This window comes from Rana temporaria, chromosome 6 (assembly GCF_905171775.1).
Source record: "Rana temporaria chromosome 6, aRanTem1.1, whole genome shotgun sequence".
NCBI lineage: Eukaryota > Metazoa > Chordata > Amphibia > Anura > Ranidae > Rana > Rana temporaria.
In genome coordinates, this window is record NC_053494.1 from 39,337,168 (window position 1) to 39,361,428 (window position 24,261).

Genomic DNA, 24,261 nt, shown 5'->3' on the forward strand with positions numbered 1-24,261 from the left:
TCTTTTCTCACATTTATATGTCAGTTTTATCGAGATGTTTGTTCTAGAGATTTTCAAATGCTTTGCAATCACAATCTTATTTAAAGCAAGTGTGTCAAAAAATTTACATTGTGAGTAGATAACGGAAATAAACATTATTACTTCATAAATATGCAGGAGTGCCAGTATTCATTCCTACTGCACAAAGTAGTGTTATAATAGGTATCTAGGTAATTTATGTCAAAGACTCGATAAACAAGGAATAATAAGTGTTAAGCATAATAGATAAACATAACAAGAAGATAAGAGTAGAATCAAATATCTCAATGGAGCAGTAAGTCGTAGTAGATAATAATATACATTTGTAAAAATGTCAGATACTGTAGGAGCTAGGATGAGAGGATAAAAGCTGACATATTAAGTGTAGGGGATACACACAGAGGCTGAGATGTGAGCAATAATGGTTTGGTCAGTGAATGCTCCTTTTATTATTTATTTATTTTAATTTGGTAAAAGTGGCACACAGAGGACCACACTAGGAATCTGTTGAAACAGATGCATCATGCAAGCAACAGCTATTGGGTAGCTCTGCAGATGTCCCAAGCATGCATTCTGTAGAAAAGCTGGTTTTCAAATTGTGTTCAGAGGTAGGAATTTGTAGTAGGTGAATTATTGGGGACATGAAGATATGGTCACCCAAGGTATAACAAAATGATTTTTCCAATTTTTTTGCCACAAGCTTTGTTGCACTGTTAACATGTTTGAATGACAGAGACTGCTGAGCAATTGCACTATAAATACAAACACCTAGTGAGTGTGGAATCATTATCAAGCAACATTTGCTCACCTCAGCCTATGTTCCACCCCACTGTTTAGACCACCATCCTCCCCTGGTAACTTCCAAACTGAAAAGGGAGTCCGATGCTCACGTTGTAGCACTATGAAAGTGGTACTTTATTTAACAAATTACAGCTGCTGCATGTTTCCGACTACAGATTCCTTATCAAGTAGAAGACAAAACCTTTTATGGCCCCTAAGTACCACGTAACACATTTATAGTTTAAACTATGGACTGGTCGAATAAGTTACAGCCCCAGAAGAATTTACCCCCTTCCTGACCAGAGCATTTTTTTTTGTGATTTGGCACTGCATCACTTTAGCTGACAATTGCACTGTCGTGCGCCGCTGTACTCAAACAAAATTGATGTCCCCCCACACACACAAATTGAGCTTTCTTTTGGTGGTATTTGATCACCTCTGTGGTTTTTATTTTGTCGCACTATAAACAAAAACAGCGACGGTTTTGAAAAAAAGCTATATATTTTGGTATAATTAATATCCCCCCCCCCAAAAAAAAAAAAAAAAAAAAAAAATATATATATATATATATATAAAAAATCCCCTCAGTTCAGGTCGATATTGCGATTTTTAAATATATAGAAAACTACATAAGCGTATATTGATTGGTCTGCGCAAAAGTTATAGTGTCTACAAAATAGGGGATAGATTTATGGCATTTTTATTTATGTTTTACTAGTAATGGCGGCGATCTGCAATTTTCATCAGGACTGTGACATTATGTTGGACACCTCGGACACTTTTGACACTATTTTGGGACCATTGTCATTTATACAGCGATCAGTGCTATAAATAGCCACTGATTTCTGTATAAATTGCTTTGGAAGGGGTCAAGCACTAGGGGGCGATCAAGGGGTTAAGTGTGTCCTAGGGAGTGATTCTAACTGTGAGGGGGCTGGGCTACCACTGACATGACAGTGATCATTGCTCCCGATAACAGGGAGCAGTAGATCCCTTTCGTGTCACTAGGCAGAACAGGGGAATGCCTTGTTTACATAGGCAGTTCCCCATTCTATCTCTTTGTCTCACGATCGTGGGCCGTTGGCGTACATCGATTTTGCGGAACCCACGAGCCAGCAAGATGTGCTTCCGATCATGTCAGAGCCAGTCACTTGATAAGTAAGCCACTCCATTTCCTGGTGACCCTTTAAGTTTGGGGTTGTTTTAAAAAATAAGAACAAAAGAGTGGTGGTGTGCACTAAAGTGATGGAAAACTAGACAAACATAGCAAGATTTTAAGAGACTTTTGATTCAATTTTTTAACTCATTTTGTAATAACATATGGTGATATATTTATTATAAGAACTTTAGTATATATTGGTTGATTAAGAACTACACCATTTGTTAGAAGTATTTGTTTTTATAACACATATGCATGTTGGGTGGGAGCAGCTAAACAAGGGATTAATCAATACTGATTTGTCACAGCAGCTCACAGGTTTTATATATACACTAACTAGTAGGTCATTTGGCTCCTGTCTGAAGTGGCCCTTATTTGCATGTGAGGTAGAGATTGGATTGTATGCACCTTGAAGGCAGAGACTAATGTGAAGTAACATGCTGCATAACTTGTCAACACTATATAAATAACTGAAATAAATACCCAGAATTTCAGAAAAGATTAAAACCTCTGTGGATGATTTGGCTCCGCGGACCTTACTGTTATTTTTCTATGCTAGGAAATGCATTGTTCTGACTTGAAAGAGCTCTACTCCTCCATCGCTAGAGTCCTGGAAGTATTGAGTGAATAGGGCCCTACCCTTCTATAAAGCCACATATTTAAGCAGAAGGGCACTTCTTAAACTTGATAAGGTCTGGGGCAGATCGACTGCCTCAACTCTCACTGTAACAGATTTGTTTTAATCTTTTGTTAAGGTTGTCTGTTCTGTGCTATGTGACTTTTGAACATGTAACTCATCACCTCTGACAAGGCAAGTAAGTGGTCTTCTGTAATAGTGAATAGTGGAACATACAAGAAGTAACTTCTGTAGAGTGTGGGTTATTATCCATTATACTTCTGTTGATTAAGGGCGGGGGGGGTTCTGTCTCCTCTGGGAAGGTGGTGTGGGCCAGGTTGGCATGCTTCACAGGCAATGCTTATGTATATGTTTAAATGTAATGCACTTCTTTTGAGTATTATCTGTTTTGTGTTTTGAGATGGCCCATATTGTGATGGGTGGTCCTTAAATGTTTTATTCACTATAATGTTTTATTGAAAACAATACAAATTATTTTCCAAAAGATTAAAACAAAACAATGACCCGGAAAGACACAATTTAGATGCTGCTCAGGTAGCAAGGTAAAGTTCAAATACACCGCTGTGAGTGTAGGCAGGAGTAGGGAGCTTGTCCTAGCTCCAAGCTGCAGCTCCGGAAAAGGAAAAAATCCATAGGCCACACATCATGGCACAGACCCATGTGCATGAAGTGAGATAAATGACAGTCTCAGCCAGGCCACGCCCCCAATACATTTAACACCACTTACAAATAATGATATGCTTATGGTGACTGGAGGGGTAAATTTGCATAAATCACACTGTAATCCCAAGCAATTCTGTCAGCCCTGCCTACATTGACCTGTGCTGAACTACAGAAAACCCCCCTTTCCCGCCCCCATAACATAAGAGAAATTAGTTCTGGTGTCCAGTAGAGGAGAACAGTACATGCCCAAGAACACCACTTGGGATTTTAGTGGTGCAGCTGAGGCAGCATTATCAATCCAGAAAAGAAAGTTAGGCGGTCACTGGGTTTATGGCAGGATAAACAGATCTGTACTTGCATTGGGGAAATATACATGTATTGCAGAATTGCACATTTTATTTTTATTTTATTTTACCCAGGCATATATACCATTTCTGATGATGGTAAGTGACCTGTATTGTGTTTTTCCTTGATGTTCTTGACACAGTGAAATCTGTTATATTGGCTGTATAAATGGATGCCAGTGACATTTCTCTGTTTTACAGATTATGTGCTTTAAGTTTAGAAGTGTCATACTTTTTCAGTTAAGATAACATTTCCTCACATGACAGGAGGCAGATATCCCTTTGCAATCTGTTTAGGGGTTCATTGTATGGCAATCTGTCACTTTCTCTCCAAGGCAAATGGCGTCACTGCTGTTAGAACTGATATGTATTCTGCACATTATGTTCTTTCAACATCTCCAAGTTAAAACTCCACCTGTGACACCATTTCTCCACCAATCACAATAGGAAAAAGTATTCACAGAAACATTGTTCTGAACTACGATGCTGGTGTATCTGGCTGCACATTGCAAACATTAAAAATTTAAAATGATACCAAATTTGTAAAATTTTTAATGAAGCAAAGCACATATAAAATGATCGTCTGTGGAGGTGGAGGGCAGTATTTAAAACAAAAAAAGTCCCATTTCATAATATAACATCATTGTTAAATTGTTTCCCATTCTTATTCAAACTGGTAACAGCTGTTTACAGTCCTAACATTTTAGTGCTTTCTAGAAGCAGCAATGGTTATCAGCTGTACAGTTACTCAGAGTACAATTTTGAAGGAAGGGGAGGAGAAACAAATATGCAATATTTACAGTACTTTTTTTTTTTTTTTGACGGAATCTCTATATACACATAAAATGTGCATACTCAACATTCATCTCTACACTGAGAATGGGTTGAAACCATATGTGCCTAGTGGAATTCAGGAGATTCTGTTTTTGTTATAACTGTGTTTAAAGACATTGAGGGCCCATTTAGGCTTTTACATTGCAAGCACTTGAGAAAAAACATGTTACTGCAGAGCATTGCAATGCACCTGCTCTGTGTGGCAGTGTCATTCATTGCAAATGGCACCCTGTGCAGCTGTGGTGCACTGGCAACCTATTTTTTAAAGAAAGCACTATCCTAATGAAGCACGTTTTAACAGCCACACAAAAATCACAAAAGTGTGAATCCAGTGTAGGGCACACCATAAAGAGGCACTGGTGACATTAGGTCCCATTTTCGACTTTAGGGCACACATAGCTAGGAACACAACATTTTATTGATTCTTCCACTGGCTCAGGGAACAGTCTAGGGGTTCTTTTTAGAGTTTTTATTGGAACATGAACTTGGAAAGGGATAGGGAGCATGCAATACTTCAGTGATCTGCATCTGAACAATTGGAGGAGGACTCAACTTCTGGTTGCACACACTGCTGACGGTGCTTCTGGATGCACTGCTACACAACTTGTTGGTTGCACTGCACACACTAAATGTCCTCAATATTCCTAATGCTGCACATTGTCACTTCTCTCCAATATTTGGGGTCATTTACTCACTTAGCCAAAGGAAAGGATCACTGGTTGCCTTCTGCCGATATCCACAGGACTCTTCTTAGTGAGGGAGATGTAGACACAGGACAGTTGGACTCCTTTACACCAACTTACTCCCGGCATTCTCCAGTGAGCTTCCTCTCAACCCAGTTTGAACCCCGGGCAATGGATCTGTGATCACCCCAACTAAGCCTACATAAGACCTTGGTGTCTTCACCAAGGCTTTACTAGCACTTCTACCCCAGGGGTAGAGCCCCAGCACATGGGTCTCTTCTTGCAGGACTGGACTCAGGAACACTGCAGCCTGATACCCAGGTCTCAGACTATTTATTGGCTCTCTCCCTGCCTTCTGGGAGTCTCCTAAATATTCAGGCTGCCTTTGCTGCTTTCCCTTCCACTGAACATTTAGAATACTCTGGAAGATGGGGTGTGGGGGGGGGGGGAGAAATAACCGAACAGCAGCATGTGAAACACTGAGTAGCTTTAAGCAATCAACCCCTGATCCACTGATTAGAGTAACTTAACTAAATTTGTCTTACAGCCTACCCTGCCCTTTAGAAAAGGTGCTACACCAGTCTCAAGGATATCTGAACAGGTAGAACCATTGAGAATCCCCACTGTCTGAGAATGCGAGTAAAAAGGCAAATGCCATATTCTCAACCTGCTTTGCAAGGCAAGCTCCTGGTTTGTTATTGTTATGGTGAGCATAGAGTGTAGCTTTAGCCTTTTTTTAGGGATAGGTCAAAGTTTGAGTCTAAGTGTTTGCTTAGAGCTCTTCTGATTTTTTTATTTTTTATTTGGTTTCTAGGAGTGGTGAGAGCTGGGATTTGTGAGCAAGTTCAAGAGAGCATATTTGTTCTAGTAATTTTGAAGTGGTAGCATTGTGCTCCTTTTTTTCATGCACCCCTAATTTGATGAGAAGACCTCTAAGATACGCCTTATGGACATTCCAGCAGACTGTGGGATTCAACACAGAATCTGCATTTAAGAAATAGTTTTCAATTTTGGATGCAACATGTTTCTGGAGAACGGGGCAAGAGATGAGGGAGGTGTTAAGACTTCACATTGCTTAAGGTGAGGAGGGAGGAGCTTAAGCAGAATTGGGGGATGGTCAGACCACGTAATGGTGTCAATTTTGGCATCTTGTACAGCTTTAAGAATATATTTGTCTACCAGAAACATGTCTATCCTGAAATAGGACTTTTGTGGGTGCGAATAGAAGGTGTGGTCTCTTTCAGTGTCATGTAGGCATCTCCAAGGGTCCTATAGATCTTCAGATCAAAGTAGAGATGAGAGAGTGGTGGATTGTCTCCGTGATTGTTTGGAGGGGTCTGCAATTTGATTAAAATCTCCAGATATGATTAGGGGGTGTTGTTAGAAAGGTGTTTGTTTTTCTCATTTTTGGTTTTTATAAAACTGGCCTTGGGTATTGGGGGCATAGACATTGACAATAGTCATTGTGTGATTGTAGATGGAGGCATGTAGTATAATATACCTGCCAAACTTGTCTATTTTAGAGTGACTTAGTTAAAATGCAAAAGTAGAGCATATGGCTATGAGGGGAGTTGGCAAAAAAAAGCAGTGCAGAAATTGTTGCGCACACAATGGAGGTTTGATGGTGGAGAAGCGGGTTTCTTAAGCACACATGAGATCTGAGTAAAGTCTCTGGGCTTCTTTCCAGAGTAAATGTCACCTGAAGAGGGAATTGAGGCCTTTGACATTTTAGGGAGGTAATGTTTAGAGCCATAGTGATTTATGCATTATATGTCACTCTGATATGTGGAAATAGGGAGGGGGGAGAACATTTGAGTGCTGTTTGTCACATACAACAATAGCACTTATTGATCGTAGTAGAGATAATAAGAAATAACATAAATAGCAATAAAAATTGCTAAACGTACAGTCTGAACTCGTGATAGTGCCTAGCAATCTGTGTAACCCAGGGGATGTGTGGGAAAAAAAGCACCAGAACAAAGAAAGTAAATAAAAAAGCATCTGGGACGGTATGTTATTAAAAAGTAAAGTGATGTCCAAACTGCTTGTGGAGTTACATGGGTGACCCCGGATAAGCCTGGAGTGTCAGAAGATGTTGATCAGACGGCGAGGCGCAGTTGGTGGAGTTGCAGCTGTGGCCGAATGTTTGCGGAAAGACATTAATCCAGGGCTGGTGGAGGTGAAGAGATGAGGCCCCAGTTTAGAAATCTTTTAATGCTTTCTTTGGGATTGAAAATGTTGGTTGCTTGGTTTTAGAATGTTGGCACCAATTAAGTGGGGAAGCCCAATGTGATTGCGGAGTACTGCAGTGACTTTAGCAAATTCTCTTAAATTCTGTGCGTTGGCAGACAATATTTCCACGTAAGAAGGAGAAGGGTCTGGCAGGGTAGCGCTAGTGTGGGCTGCAGACGTGACTCTTTCCTTAACTTGGAAGAAATGCATGCGCTCCATTACATCTTGCAGGACCGTTTCTGGTAGGTAATTGGGTTTAGCAATTCTGTGAGCGAGAGCTATAGCGATATCCGCTTGCGATAGTTGGGGAATAAGCTTATAAAACAGTTATTAAATGTAGTGGATGAGACCTGGAGGTTTGATGGTCTCAGGGATACCTCTGAACTTTATATTCTTTCTCCTGAAGTGATCCTCCAGGTCGACCACCTTAGCTTGCAAAAATCTAATTTTGTGAGAGTGCTGGTGGTATGCTTCAGAGACCTCATGGTGAGCAAGGGCATGTTTTGTGATTTGTCTTTCTAGAATGTCTGTACGCTCCTCTATCTGATCTAAAGGATAGGAGGAAAAAAAGGAGTAGAGCTTATTTCTTAAGTCTTTTTGCAGGGACAGTAGCATCATTTTCAGGGTTTGCTCTGAGGCAGGCTGTGCAGACAAGGATTCCTGTGTGCCTTCATTTTAATTAAGCCCATACCAGTTCTGTTAACTCCTTAACTCTTGTGTTACTAGGCTAGAGCCTTTTTTTTTTTTGCCTTATTTTTCTTAGACTGACAACATGCAGTGATATAAATGTAGCAGCAGAATTGTAGAACTTCTCTGGATTGAACAAAAAGGGGTAAAAAAAAAAAAAAAAAAAACTCTACTTGCGTGGAACCTCTACATCTGTTCTTATTTCTTTGCAAGTATCGTTTTAAACGTTAAATTAAAGGGGTTGTAAAGGTTTGTTTTTTTATTTTTAAAGGAACCCATTTGGAAAATAAAAAAAAACAAACCTTTACATCCCCTTTAATAACTATAAGCCATTGTAAACTTACAGATAAAACGTTTTTTTCCCCCCGCATATAATGTGTCAAGGGTAGCACTCCAGTCCTGAGGTGTCACTAAAGGCCCATACACACGGTCCGACTTTTTGCCAACAAACTTCAAAATGAGCAAGTTTTCCAAAAAATCTGACAGTGTGTACGATCTATCGATGAAAAACGAAAAAGTTTGTCCGAACAAAAGTTCGCTGTGCAAACGGACAAACTTTTCGGCAACAAAACTCTCGTCCGACCGTGTGTACAGCAAGCCATCGGACTTTTGTACAAAGTGCACATATGCCTGCCCAAAATCAATGTTAAAATCAACCAACAATAGCAGAAGTTGACCAAAGGGTTTTGGTAAAGAGAAGAAAAGAGCTGAAAAACCACCTGATGTTTGGAAAGTTTGCAGAAAAGTCAGAGTGTGTGTAAGCTATGGGTGTGCACGGCCAACTCCCTTCGGACAAAAATCTAAGGAAAAGTTTGTTTGAAGTCTGATCGTGTGTACGAGGCTTTAGTCAAATGTTTAAATGGAGACACCCATTCTCTTGCCACATAGATAGCAACACATATTCACCTTATTTTTAAACCAGTGGTCACAGGTTTTAACTATTCCATTCTCTTTCCAAAAGCAAACAAACAAAAAAACATGGTATTCAATATATTTTACAAATTAATTATGAATATAATGGAAGTGTTAGACAGTACATATCAGAGTAGTGAATTTCTAATTTGATTTCTCCTAACAATGACCTATACCATTTGTACAACCAGTATATAGTCATATGTCATCACTTTTGAAGATGGGTGGAAGGAATGCACATACATCAGAAAGTTCTAGATATAAAATACAGATGGAACAAAAAAACATTCAGATCCAGTCAACATCAAAAAAGAAAAGCACAGTTGTGATTGAATTTCACTTGCATTAAAGTTGGGCAACAGTAATTTAAAAGGTGGACTTTTACTTAAATGTTAACATTTAAAACACATGGGTGCACTGGGGCAGCTTTGCTTGACAACCAATCAACTTTTATCTTTAATTTTTGAAGCAGTTTGAAGATACAAGCCAATTGGTTACCATGCACAGCTTCGCTCAAGTTTTAATAAATTCCCCTTTAGTGAGTTAAAACATACCCAGCACAACAGATATCACTCCTGATTCTGTCTTTTACAATGCTGTCACACCATCCTGATCAGAATTTGGATCCCTTGGAAATTACTATGCAAAGTGCATAGAGACAAGCATTCACTCCACTTCTGCTATTTGTCAATTCTCATGCATGAAGGTTGGCGCCTCATGCACCTAATGTGGAATATGGAAGGCCAAGGGAACTGGTACAGTATGTCCCCAATACCTTAAAGTTCAGTTTTTAATTTTTTTATTTATAATACCTACTGTACAGCATATGTGTTTGTGATTTTGTGTTTGATGTATGCCCCTTGACATGAACTGCCTGTAAACCAGGGTGCACATCTGTCCTTGACTACGGGTAACCCCTTGTGCGATAACATGCAGAGCATGGACTGCCAGCCTGTCATTGAATGTAGAGGCTTCTTGTCAGTGGCTGATTGGAAACACCTGGCTGTATCTGCTTTATGCTGGGTTCACACTACTACACTACTTTCATCCTACTTTGCTCTGTGTTCAATGTTTCCCTATGAGAGCGTCTTGTAGCGTCCTACACAAGTCGGTCCGACTTTGAAAATGCTCCCTGTACTACTTTTGGTCCTACATTGATCCTACTTCAGGCCCATTGAATATCATTGAAGTCGGACCAAAGTAGTATCCTGTTCATGAAAGTAGGATGGATGTAGGACCAATGTAGGATAAATGTAGGACCAATGTAGCAGAGCAAAGTAGGATGAAAGTAGTGTAGTAGTGTGAACCCAGCCTCAGGCTGGGTTCACACTACTACACTACTTTCATCCTACTTTGCTCTGCTACATTGGTCCTACATTTATCCTACATTGGTCCTACATCCATCCTACTTTTATGAACAGGATACTACTTTGGTCCGACTTCAATGATATTCAATGGGCCTGAAGTAGGATCAATGTAGGACCAAAAGTAGTACAGGGAGCATTTTCAAAGTCGGACCGACTTGTGTAGGATGCTACAAGACGCTCTCATAGGGAAACATTGAACGCAGAGCAAAGTAGGATGAAAGTAGTGTAGTAGTGTGAACCCAGCCTGAGGCTGGGTTCACACTACTACACTACTTTCATCCTACTTTGCTCTGCTACATTGGTCCTACATTTATCCTACATTGGTCCTACATCCATCCTACTTTCATGAACAGGATACTACTTTGGTCCGACTTCAATGATATTCAATGGGCCTGAAGTAGGATCAATGTAGGACCAAAAGTAGTACATGGAGCATTTTCAAAGTCCGACCGACTTGTGTAGGACGCTACAAGACGCTATCATAGGAAAACATTGAACACAGAGCAAAGTAGGATGAAAGTAGTGTAGTAGTGTGAACCCAGCCATAGAAATAAGCTGATCTGGGTGGTGTATGGCCCTATTTGGCTGCGTGCATAGGCATTTAAACTTAGTGACTACAAAAATAAAGCAGTCTGTAAATATATGTTAATAACACTTACCAGTCCCATTGGTTCTGGCTTACATTTTTGCTCTCTTGGAAAGCTACACCTTTTCTTACAATCTTCAATGTATAGCACTTCTGGGTGCGTCAGATTCCTGCATCTCATTATTACAGAGTCTCTTTAGCTCTGAAGGGAAACACTAATGATGTAGCAGGTGGAACCCACAGCCTGCATTGAAAAGCTGCAAGCAACTAACACACCCAGAGGCTTGATGCTGAAAACTCCACCCGTGGGTATAGCTCTATGGAGAGCAGAGACTGGAGTCACTGGCAAGCTTCTTTTTTTTTTTCTACTTTGTTTTTCCTTTTTGTTTTGTGTGTCAACACTATAAAGTTATGTTCAGGACTGTTAAAAGAAAACACACGTTTTAATATTTTTAGTCCGATGGTCGATATTATATTTTTACATCTTTGTTATTTGTTTTCAGTCAGCAGTGAAATACTAGTCAGTTTTCCTGTTTACCTGGCTACACTTGGCTTCTGTAAAAACCTGTTGCATATAGTGACACCTCCTTGCTTCAGTAAGTTTCAAATGAACGAGAATCTGAAAACAATTGCTACTGCTCTTTTCTCTTACAAATGCTATAATGCTGTGCAGGGCTCCCCCCCCCCCCCCCAGAAAATAGGTGCATGAGCTCCAACACGATCCCCCACACCCCACACAGGGTGTGCAGAGGTCAGCCTTCTTCCACAGTTGCATCCCCTATCCACATCTCACTTTCACCCCTCTTCAGCTCTGATTACTGCATGCATCCCCACTTCCATTGCCCTCATCTTCTCCTTCCCTCCTTTGAAAGCTTCACCATCTTCCACCTGTCTTGTGTTGCTGTATTTAGCTGAAGTTCCCAGCTGTTTCTAGTACCTCTCTGCACACTGTAGGTGGCTCTGCCTCTCTCATTTGCAGGGAGATGATCCAGTGGAGGTGTAGGAATTTTCACTGCATCCCAGGCACCTGCATCTCACTTGTCTCCATCCTGCACTCATTTTAAGATGTCCTCCACAAGCATTATAGTTTAACCACTTGCCAACCCCCATACAGTAAAATGACGGCGGCAAGCACCCTCCCTCCCTCATATGATGTCCTTGTTTTCCCGACATTCTGGCATGCATGCACCGCTGCATCACTGTGTACTTGATGCACGTGCCCGGCGGCTGCAATGGCTGCCGAGCACCTGCGATTGCTCATCACAGAGCAGGGACAGGGATCTGTGTGTGTAAACACACAGATCCATGTCCTGTCAGGGGAGAGAACTGATTGTATGTTCCTTGTATATAGGAACAACGATTGGTTTCCTCATCAGTCCCATCCCCTACAGTTAGAATCACTCCATAGCACACACAATTAACCCCTTTATCGCCCCCTAGTGTTAACCCCTTTTCCGCCAGTCACATTTATACAGTAATCCATGCATGTTTATAGCATTGCTGCTGTATAATTGTGAATAGTCCCAAAATAGTTTCAAAAGTGGCCCATATGTCCGCCACAACAAAAATCGCAGATCACCACCATTAGTATTAAAAAATAAAAAAATAATAATAAAAATTACATAAATCTATCCCCTATTTTGTAGACACTATAACTTTTGTGCAAACCAATATACACTTATTGCATTTTTTTTTACCAAAAATATGTAGAAGAATACATATTGGCCTAAACTGAGGGAAAAAAATAGTTAAAAAAAATAAATAAAAAAAATTTAAATGATATAGCAAAAAGTAAAAAAAAAATATTGATGTTTTTTTCGAAAATTGTCGCTTTTTTTTGTTTATAGCGCAACAAATAAACACAGAGGTGATCTCGTACCACCAAAAGAAAGCGCTATTTGTGGGAAAAACATTATCAAAATTGAATTTGGGTACAACGTCACAGGGCTGCACAATTGTCATGCGAAGTGTGATAGTGATGAAAATTGGCCTGGGCAGGAAGGGGGTAAAAGTAACCTGTATTGAAGTGGTTAATTAAACAATCTCCTTAAAGCTAGCCATATTGAAAAAAAAAAAAAAAGGCTGATGGGGGGGAAAAACAGAATATATCATCCACACAAGAAAGGTGGATAGGGAAATCCTCCCTGCTGAAACATTGTATTATGACAATAGCTATCAGAATACACTGATCAGCAACTGAACCCGATGATCGAGAAAAGTTGTCCAACAATCCCATTTGATCGAAGTTGATATAGCAATTGACTTGTGTTGATTAGAGATGACCATACATGATCAAAATGTGTCTGGTCCCTACTGCACTGGCTGAATTTCATTCCATCTATGGCCAACTTTAGACTTACCAATACATTTGTAACGTGAGGACTTAACTGATTTGAGTATAATATCAATAGTTGGATCAGAAGATTGGCGCATTGCAACCTCCAAGTTGAAATCCAAAAAGGTTTTACTCCAAACATGTAATAAACTGTATAGCCAATGTGTTTCAGGCGTCCTACTTTGCTCCCTTCATCAGGGCTTCAGTATGATAAAATGTAGAAAAACATTAGAAAACACACAAATAAAAGAATAAAAGGTTTGCAATCCTATATATGTTATACAAATCTAAAAACATGCCTCAACATTTACAATATAATTTCATAATATACATACAAATCTTGATGGTACTTCATAAATTGTCGAGATAAGTCTTCATGCTATGTAGTTGTTAATCTATTGCAGCTTGTAAAATTCAGATTATAATCTGTGCCACCTGGTTAGGTTGAGTGACCCATACATTTTCTATCAATGGTGGGATTAGGCCACCATATTCTGAATATGGAACTGGTGGTGCCTGTTTGGCCAGTGGCTCTTAGGAGCATACTTGTTCAAAAAGGTTACAACATCTGTCCCAATCACTATTCTTTGCCTGATAAGCTGGCCAAGGCAGCATTTGTTATTACCTTTCTCCTAATCCCATCACCTCTAAATAATATGGTTTAGTGTTCCTGGAAGGCCTGGCTGAGATGCTGGCTGGATGGTGGACTGAATTTATCGGCACAGCCAAACACCCTCTTGTGTCTATAACCAGCCCCGAGAGAGCAGATCTTTCCGTATAAAACACATCATCTTCATTCCTGCTATCTTTTTCTTTCATTACACTCACTGCCAGTGGCGGATGTTGCTCAAAATTTTTGGGGGGACGTAAACAAACTAAAACAAAAAAAGAAAATCGTCAATTGCAGCCTCACTGTGCCCATCAATTGCAGCCTCACTGTGCCCATCAATTGCAGCCTCACTGTGCCCATCAAATGCAGCCTCGCTGTGCCCATCAATTGCCGCCACTGTGCCATATAATTGTCACCACTGTGCCATGCCATCAAACACAGCCACTGTGCCTTCAATTGTTGCCATTGTGCCCATCAATTGTCACCACTGTGCCATGCCATCAATTGTCGCCACTGTGCACATCAATTGTCGCCACTGTGCCCATCAATTGTCGCCACTGTGCCCATCAATTGTCACCACTGTGCCCATCAATTGTCGCCACTGTGCCCATCAATTGTCGCCACTGTGCCCATCAATTGTCGCCACTGTGCCATGCCATTGTCGCCACTGTGCCCATCAATTGTCGCCATTGTGCCATGCCGAACGCAGCCACTGTGCCATCAATTGTCGCCACTGTGCCCATCAATTGTCGCCACTGTGCCATGCCAAATGCAGTCACTGTGCCATGCCATTGTCACCACTGTGCCCATTAATTGCCTCCAATTTGCCCCTAAAATGCCGCCAGATTGCCCCCCCCCCCCCCCCCCCGTGTGACAATTACCTTTCTCGGTCAGCCATCGTCGGATCCTCCTCCACGATCCCTCAAAGTTGTCCCGCCCTCGATGTCGCTTCAGCCAATCAGGTTACTGATAACCAGATCCGGTGAACCTGATTGGCTGAGATGCTTGTCAGTGTTAACCAAGGAACGCACACCACGTGCATCCCCTGGTTAACTGTTTGGAAGCCAATTACAGCCCTCAGGCTGTAATCGGAAAGCCTATCAGAGCCGCTGGCTCTTATAGACCCTTCCACAGCCAACCAGCTGCCGTTATTCAGATTGCCGACGCTCACCAGCGGGCCGGCCATCTGAATAGTGGGCAGCGGCGACAATACATAGATTCATGCAATGCATGAACCTATGTATTGTTTTTCAGTGGCGGTGCAGGAGCAAGAAGGGGCGGCGCTCCTGCGCCCTCTATGGACACACCGTCACTGCTCACGGCTGATGTTAAATTAACATTTTGCTATAGAAAACCAAACACATCTTTGCATTATTAAAACCTAACCTTTGGTGACTCTTCCTGTGGGTCTGTGTTCCCTTCGTATTGTGTGCTTTCTGCCCTACGCAAATTTCTCTAAGATATTCATTCAGTCTTTCAGTCTATGAATTTAGTTGCTATCGTTATCGTATCAATCTTTGGCAGTTTTCATACGTTTGCAGCCAAGTAAAACTGAATGGTAGAAAAAGTGAAGCTGGCAAAAAATAAATAAAAAAACTTCTACCATCTATAATCTACTAAAGTTTATCTTTGCGTATGTGTGGCGGCTGGCTGAAGGGTTTACTTGTAAACAATTGTTACTAATGGAACTGAAGACAGCAGCTGCCTCATTGCCAGACACCTCCAGCCAGAGGGATAGTGCAGAGGAGGGAGATCCGCTATCTCCATGCCTGGCATTGACAGACTTCTCTCCCTTGGTGTTTTCATTCGTTTGTAGCAAGCGCTGTTTGTAATTACGTCTCTTAATTTAAGAGAGCATGGTTGGAGTGAGGAATATAAATTTCTGTATTACCTTCAGAGATTGAAAATAGGGACAGTGAGCCTTCCCCTCTTGAAGATGATATGCGAGAATGAAATGGTGTCATTCCACATAAGCTTGAAAAATTGCTCTTTTTAACAAAATATGGGAATCCGATCCAGCCTGGGAAAGACATTGCAGAAACCTGAATTGTTTAATGTTTTACTTGCCTGACCTTGAAGTCATTCTTTTTTGTTTTGTTTAGCCTAAAACATTTTTTTTTTCCAAAGGGATAAAAATAGAAAGCTTTTGTTGTTGCAAACCAATTAGCCAAGGTTGAAGTTTGGATTCTCGAAAGGTTTGACCCAATTAGCTTTTTGCATTTTTAACCGCTCGCGCTTTTCACTTATGTGTCAGACAGCCTGGATATGCTCCTGTTTTTCCAAAGGAACTGCCTATTGTTTGCATCGTATACGCTCAACAATAGGAAATACAGTCTCCGGTGTATCTGAAGATGTAAGTGGAGATTTTCATAATAATTTGCCATTGTGGTTATAAAAATAATTAAAGTTCTTTGGAGTCTTTTAAGACACACTAATTATAGTATGTCATGTGTTTTTATTAAGATGTTTCAAAGCTTTGTTTAAAGTATAGCCCCATTCAAGGCTGTTTTCCCACTTAAAGGAGTTCTCTGAGCTAAAACTTTTAACCCCCGCTGTGCCCGGGCTGTAAAACTATACAAAATAAACTTTCACTTACCTGCCTACGATCCCCCGTTGTTCCGATATCGCCGTCCCGTTCTCCGGTCCCGGTCTCTTCCACTTCCTGCGGGTCAGTGACTCACAGTGCGCTCAGCCTATCAGCGGCCGCAGCAATGTCCCGTCGCGGCCGCTGATAGGCTGAGCGCACTGTGAGTCACCGACCCACAGGAAGTGGAAGAGACTGGGACCGGAGAACGGGATGGCGATATCGGAACAACGGGGGATCGTAGGCAGGTAAGTGAAAGTTTATTTTGTATAGTTTTACAGCCCGGGCACAGCGGGGGTTAAAAGTTTTAGCTCAGAGAACTCCTTTAAGGCCCATACACAGAATGACAATTTTGTAAGGGAATTGTTTGACGGCCCGTCGTCCGAAATACTTACCGTTTGTATGCTTCTTTTCGACATCCGATTTTTATTTTTCGTAAGACAAGCTGGATGAACAGACTAGTAAATTTTTGACAAGCAACAGCTCAATGTCTGATTTTCAGATGGTCAGTACAAAAATCGTCACACAAAAGTCAAAAGTCCAAACACGCATGATTGGAATCAAGGAAAGACCCTGAAGAGTTTGGTCTTGTAAACTACTGTTCATAATCTAGAATTGACATTCATGACGCAGATATTGATGACATGTCGAAAAGCAGTGCACATTCTCATCTTCTTTAATGGGATGATAATGAAGCTGATTTGCTGGTGATACTAATGTAGTTATGCCAAACATATTTTAAAAAGGCATTTGTTATGTAGTGATATAATTATTAATATTATGGTGGTGGTTAGATTTTTTTTTGAGGCAGTTACCACAACACCATTATCCCTGAGTTTTTAAGATCAAAAATATGACTATGGTCAGTGTCCCTTGTTTTTTTGAAAATCCCGAATCAACGCTCACTAAACTTCTACCAACGCAAAATTAGCAGAAGGGGCCCAAAGGGTGGCGGTCGAGAAATGAACTGCCTCTTTATACTCTCAAAGTACGTCGCTACGTTTGTGTTTGTCAGGCAACAATTTGCAGATAGTTGGTATGCTAGACGAAATCCTGCGCACATGTTTTTGACAGAAATCAGATGCTTGATCTTCGACAATCAAACCGTTTGTACGAGGCTTTAGAGTGGGGAATGGTTGAAATCTTTGGCTGGTTGTATTGCTTTCTGTGACCCTGCTGGAGAGACATAGGATGGTCATACGTGGATCAAAATTTGGTTGGTTTAGCATGGTCTGATCAAATTTTGATCCATGTATGGGCACGATAGTCTACAGATTTGCTTCTGTTCAGCTGCCCTGTCTGAAAATTTCCAGCTGTTCAGTGATAAGGGCAATAGAGTGCAGCTCTGGTTAGTGTATTCTAACAGCAGGATAGTCTCTCCGCTGTCAGAATACAAAGTCACAACAAGGAGCATTCCACTATCCACCATGGCTGTGTGGTTGGGGAAACTGGATCAGTTGTTTTGTCCATCCCACTGGTTGGATGAAAAAACAAATCTATGGCCGGCCTAACTCTTATTCTATAAATTTCCATCACATGGGCAGAAAGAATGGACAACCCACCTAACAGAGACACAGACAGAAATAAAAGTTTAAATTTGTACTCTATTAAAAAAATAAAAAGTAAAAAGTATTTGATAGATCTTTGTGTTGTGATTAAAGGTATTACCCCTCAAAGTAGTATTAAAAGAAGAGTATGCTACACTGTGGTAAACTTTGCCCTATCACACCTTTTTTGAGACATGTTCCTGAGCCACTCTATGCATGAACTGAAATTTGGCTGAACTAGCCTAATTTCTATCCATGTATGGCCATCTTAACCTGACCCAACCGTGATGGCAAGAGTGTTTGTGGCAATAACGCCGACCTAAAGGGTCTGTCCACTCAATACCTCTAATTCTGAGTTTGAGTGGATGGAAGTCCATCTGTGTCTTTTGTGAAGTGGGCCTATCTATGCCCTTGGTCGATCCCACTGCTGCATCTTCTAAGCTGGTGGTCTGATGCTTTAAAATAACATTGTGGAGGGGGGATTCAGAGACAGATATTGATGTTTCAGCATATGATTGCTAATCCTGCTGTTCCTGATTTAGGGATTAAAACCACTGTATTGCTATCAAATATAAATTTTGGGAGGGATGACTATTTTTTGACAGTGAGTGATGTTTAATTATACTCCCTAGAAATGCTGGTTTTCTTTGATTTTTTTTTTAACAGTCACTTTTATACAGCTAGGTGTCGTAGCTGTTTACCTCAGAATTTTGTACACAAAACCTAAAAGTGTAAGTAAAACAATCTTTCTGACTCTAAGCTGTAGCTAATATATCATTTGTGTTTTGTAGTCTATCCAATTGCCATTACTCTCCAGTGCCATGCACAATATCCTGCCTCTTTCTCTCTGTATAAATGTGTTTGCGTATCAGAAAGATTTCCCTATTATTTACCAGCCACATTTAATACATCACACTGTATCAATATGCTATAATGGGTCCAGGGATGTAATTTGTCCGCTCTAATAGGATTTTTTCCCCACCTTTTACAGCATATGTCATATACTTTTTTTTTTTCAGCTTAAATGATGATCTCTTTTTTTGCAAAATACATATATGCCCAGAGTTGTGTCTGCCTAGTTTTATTTCTGTCACATTTGTTCATACCTTTTGAATGACTCCAGTATGTTTATGTCTATACTTTTTTTTGTTTACAGCTAATAACAGGTGGCATATTCACTCCAGTTCTTAAATGATATCTAAATGTTTGACAATTAGCTTTAAAGTGAACCTGTGACCGTGCAATGAACATTACAATTTACATTCTTTTAAGTGGTAAATGATCCTTCAAGGGTAAAAATACTTTCAAAAACTATTTCTAAAAGTTTCCATACCCTTGAATTTATGCACACCAACCCACCCCATCCTCAGCTTTGTCCAGCTGCATGTCGCCACAATGTTTACCCCTCATAAGTCATTTTCTTTCCACTAACTGGCTGTGCAGTAAGGTAAGGGAAATTTCAAAACCATTGTTCAAATGTTTCCTTACTATTGGCCTGCAGTCACAGTGGAGAAATTAATCTTAAAATTTCACAGCAGAAGCCTTAAAAATATTTTGCTTTCTCATTAACTCAGCACTCCCTGCTACATTGTAGATTCAAAGGTGGGAAAGGTATTGAGACCATGTGTGGGCGTCTCTGTCCTGTTGGCCAAGTAGACAGACAATTACTTTAAATTCTAGCAAGGCAGTCGTTTTTAGCAATGAGCACATATCTCCTTGTCATTGTTCTCGTATATGGCCAGACTTTAATGTGGTGTCTTTCTGAGACTCCAAATTTCAATTCACTGTACTGGGATCTAAAAGCAGGGCTCCATGGAATCCAATAATTCTCTCTGAGGAAGGGTAGTGTTGGAAACGTCAACCTACATAGGCTTGCATCTGTATACCCTCAGATTGCAGGTGTTAAAATGTTTGACTAGAATTGGGTTTTGGCCTTACAGAATTTACATGGAATCTTTATAATTTTTCAGGTTGATAGACACACACACAAGAAGTGAAGGGAAATATCAGTGGTAGAGAAGCAGTAACAAAAAAAACAAAAAAATGACAGGAATTGTATCCCTTCCTACAAAACAAAAATGTCTTCATTTGAACCTGTGACCACTTACACTTTACATAAACATTGATCCCAAAGGGGATCTCTCCTGTGACAACTATCCACAGCTAGGTTATATACCTTACAGGACCAGCCGGGTGTTTCAGGTTTTAGAGCCTCAGGGTTGTATATCTGTATAATATACTGTTGTCATTTTGATTTTAAACCCCCCCCCCCCCATTGTGATTGCAAATCTTTGGATCACATTTTTATTGTCTGTGAATAAAGTGATCTGATTTTACTCTATTGGACATCTATACTGTCTCTATATTTGCCTTTAACGTCCCAATGGGTTTATACATTTGTTTTGATTTTTCAAAATTAGGACATGCTGCATTTTGTACAGTGTATTCCAACACATTATAACACATAAAGTTTAAAAAAAAAATTACATTGTAGTGTCTGTGAGTGAGCCCTAAGGCTGCATTCATACCTGAGCATATTGTTTTCAGGTGGAAAGTCGCACATTTTTACTATTTTTTTTTTTTAGGTCAAAAGGTCACCAATGGAAAAACACCAGTGCCCAAAAGGAAGCGCATGTTTTTTTTTGAGCTTCAAGCTTTTTACTTCAGATGACAAAACGTTCAGATGTGAACAGATGCCATTTAAATAAATAGTATTTTGCTTGTTGGACGTTTTTCGGGCATTTTTTTCCAGGCGTTTTACGCGATGAAAGCACTCAGGTGTGAATGCAGCCTAAATTTTTGTATGATCTTTCATTTGGTTTTTAGCCCTATTTGCTTTTTTTATTCACTGTTTTTTATCTGGTAAAAACTCTGTACATAGAATAACTTCTATTATGTGTGTTTAGCATAACTAGAATGTTTCCTTTTTTTTTTGTTTGCTCTGGAGAATTATGGAGTTTTCTATAGGTCTTGAATCTTGTCCTTGTCCTTCAGTGCTGTTGGCCATTTTCACTGTCTTTTCTGTTCCCGTTAAATATTTATGTATTTAAATAACTTTCCTCTATTGCATTGAGATTTGTTCTCATTTCAAACCTCTGCATTTACCGTATTTCATGTGCCGTCTATTTACAATTCACATTGTATTTATCTTTGCCTTTTTGTGCCTATCTGGAGCTGCGTGATGAAGAGCTGAAGATGTACTTTTTACACAAATCTCTTGTTCGATAAACTTTGTAAATGTGCGGTTTGATAACCCAGTTAAGACACTAATGGACTTGCAACTTTCACAGTACAGAGCAGGTAGAGCCATGTCCTAATACTTCAGCCTGATTATTGAACCTTGGCTATGCTTTTTAGCATAGGTAGACTGGACTAGTGGCATAACTAAAATTGGTTTCACCTGGTGCTGTGAAACATGGTGTCACCCCCCCGTCTATTCGGCCCAGCACCCTGCAGGAAGTGCATGGTCACAGGCGCACCCCAAACTGGTCCCTGTAAATTATAGTATAGGGTGGTATAGTGGCACGTTAGGGTCGCATAGGGCAAGCTAGGGTAATATAGGGCAGGTTGGGGTGGTATAGTGAAGTTTGGAGTGAAAAAGGGCAGGTTAAGGTGGGGCAGGTAAGGACTCTATGTAGTCACAGTGTGCAGTAACTTATAGCATAGCTGCAGAGATGAAGACACCCAGGACTGCTGTGTCTTTGCCTCTTTCTCCTCCTTCAGCAAGGGGATCAGCCAGAGTGAAGGAGTCTGTGAGAGGAGGCAGCCACACCCCAGCTCCACCCACCAACTCTGGCTGCCTCGGGAGATTTTGGATATCCTCGAGGGACAGTTCCACCTGATTTAATGACTGGGAGTGTTAAAGGCAGCCTCCCCCGCATGGCTGCATGTCATGCTCACACCACTAAGCTGCAGCTCTGCAAGTGCAAACAATATAGTGCGTGTAGCGGCGGCCTCTGTCACCCCATGGGGCCCTGAAAAGTCTACCTGACAGAGCTCTCCATCCTCTGCAGTGACTTTCTATGCACCCCCCCCCCAAATGTATTTTCATACATTTTAAGCACCGCCATGCCAGCAGCCCTTAGTCAGGACTTGCCAGCCCAGTACTACCTTTTCCCATGGTGGCCCTGTGGATGGATTTTTTTTTTTTAATCTTTAAAGTGAATCTGTGTTGAAATGGGAAGGCTGCCATTGCTGCAAAAAGATAATTTCCTGGCTAGCATGCTGATCCAGTGGCTTTAATATTCTCTTAACACTGATTCAAAAGGAAACCATCAATTCAGTGTGGTAGCCAGATATAATTTCCAGGAGAAGAGGTCTGCAACTGCAACCTCTGTACTTTCTCATTATAGGTATCCATCATCTTTAAAATCGGAAGGTGTTCTCTTCTGTGAATTACGGAGCCCTAACTTTAAAGTGGAGGTTCCCCTAAAAATAAACTTTTAACATTGCATTTATGAGATTAATGACTATTAGAATCGGCTGTTTTTTTTTAAAAAATACGTCCATACATAGTTTCCTATATGTGTTCTCACCGCCGCTTCCGGGTATGATGGTCGGGGCTGGGCGTTCCTAATTGATAGGCATCCGACCGACGCATACATTGCGTCACGAGATGCCGAAAGAAGCCGAACGTCGGTGCGCAGGCGCCGTATAAAGCCGCACCGACGTTCGGCTTCTTTCGGCATCTCGTGACGCAATGTATGCGTCGGTCGGATGCCTATCAATCAATTAGGAACGCCCAGCCCCGACCATCATTCCCGGAAACGGCGGTGAGAACACATATAGGAAACTGTATGTACGGACGTATTTTTTTTTTTAAAAAAACAGCCGATTTTAATAGTCATTAATCTCATGAATGCAATGTTAAAAGTTTATTTTTAGGGGAACCTCCACTTTAATAAGCAATTATTAACTTTGTATAGCCACTATTAGACTTGTGTTTAGTTCACCTGGCACACTTATTTTTAAAGTAGTATTAAACCTTTTGGTATGTTTTATCTCAGGCCATCAAGCAAGAGTAAAAATAACATTCTGCAGAATAATATTTGTTAAAAGTCTTATCCCAGCCCTTGCAGTTTACAATTTCAATACTACTGGCTCTTGTTCCCTCTACTTTGCTTCTGTGAACCTCTAATCTTCAAAGGAAATTGTTGACTATGGACAGTAATGTCCTAAGTCAGTCTGTTAGTTTGTAGAAGGGAGAGGCAAGGGTGCCTTACCATCCTAGGCTTCAGGGCTGTTTTTTTGTGAGTTTTTGATGAAGATAGACAATGTATAAAATGACTGGTACAGTAATGTAATAGGTTGCTCAATCAAATACAGCAGGCATCACTAAATTAGCGGACCGTGGGCCAAATTTGGCCCCTGAAGCAACGCTATGCGGCCTGCAGCCTCGCCAAATAGTTGCCTTAATGTTCTCTCCCCTCTGCTGGCTCTCGCCTGCCTGCCGCTAACATCATTGATTACATGGGAGCGAGGCGCGGCAGGTCTCTCCTTTACATCATCGCATCACTCCCCCTTCCTCCCCCTCCCCCTCCCACACAACTTATTTAAACAAGCCTGGAAGCGCTGCAGGTCCGGACAAAGGGCAGGACTTTTCAAGTAACCAAGCAGGTGATTGGTTGCTAGACAGTGGGGCGGTCCCAGCAACCAATCACTCACCTTTAACTTGAAACGTCCCACCCTTTGTCTGGACCTGCCATATGTGCTTTCCGGCATGTGTGACTAAGGTAGGGCAGTGTGGGGAGGGGAAGGGGGAGGAAGGGTGATGGAGGAGGTATTTAAAGGCACACGCTGTGATGGGGACAGTCTGTAATGGGTTGGGGGGGGTCTCTGACTGTGATGTAAAAGGGAGAGTTGTGCTATGAAGGGGGGACTAAGGGGCACTGATGTAAGGGATTGTTCACACTGCAGAGATCTATGTTTTTCTGCCCTAGAAAAACACAGGTATCTACAAGGGCAATAGAAAACAATCGTAACATGCATGAGAGGCTGTGATGTAAAGGATCATCACCAATATGATTTGTTTGAGTTTTGTAAAGAGCTTACTTTACATATACTATAATTTAAGCAGATTTTAAAGGGTTTGTAAGGGATTTTTTTTTTTTTATCTTAATAGCTTCCTTTACCTTGCTGTTTTCATGTCCTCATTGTTCGTTTTTGCTCTCAAGTTGCTGTAATTCTTCTCTGATCTCCACACTTCCTGGTTGTCTGTTTCCTGATAACCACAGTGCTGGGAGCCTTCTCTCTGTGGTCACTAACTTCAAGGAGGTGTGATTAC

At 40.9% G+C, this 24,261-nt stretch overlaps 1 protein-coding gene across 2 annotated transcripts in view; it reads left to right on the forward strand.

Moving 5' to 3' along the window:
- MAD1L1 (mitotic arrest deficient 1 like 1) overlaps positions 1 to 24,261 on the forward strand; it is a 915,026-nt gene that overhangs the window by 420,776 nt on the left and 469,989 nt on the right. The gene's annotated exons all lie outside the window — the stretch shown is intronic.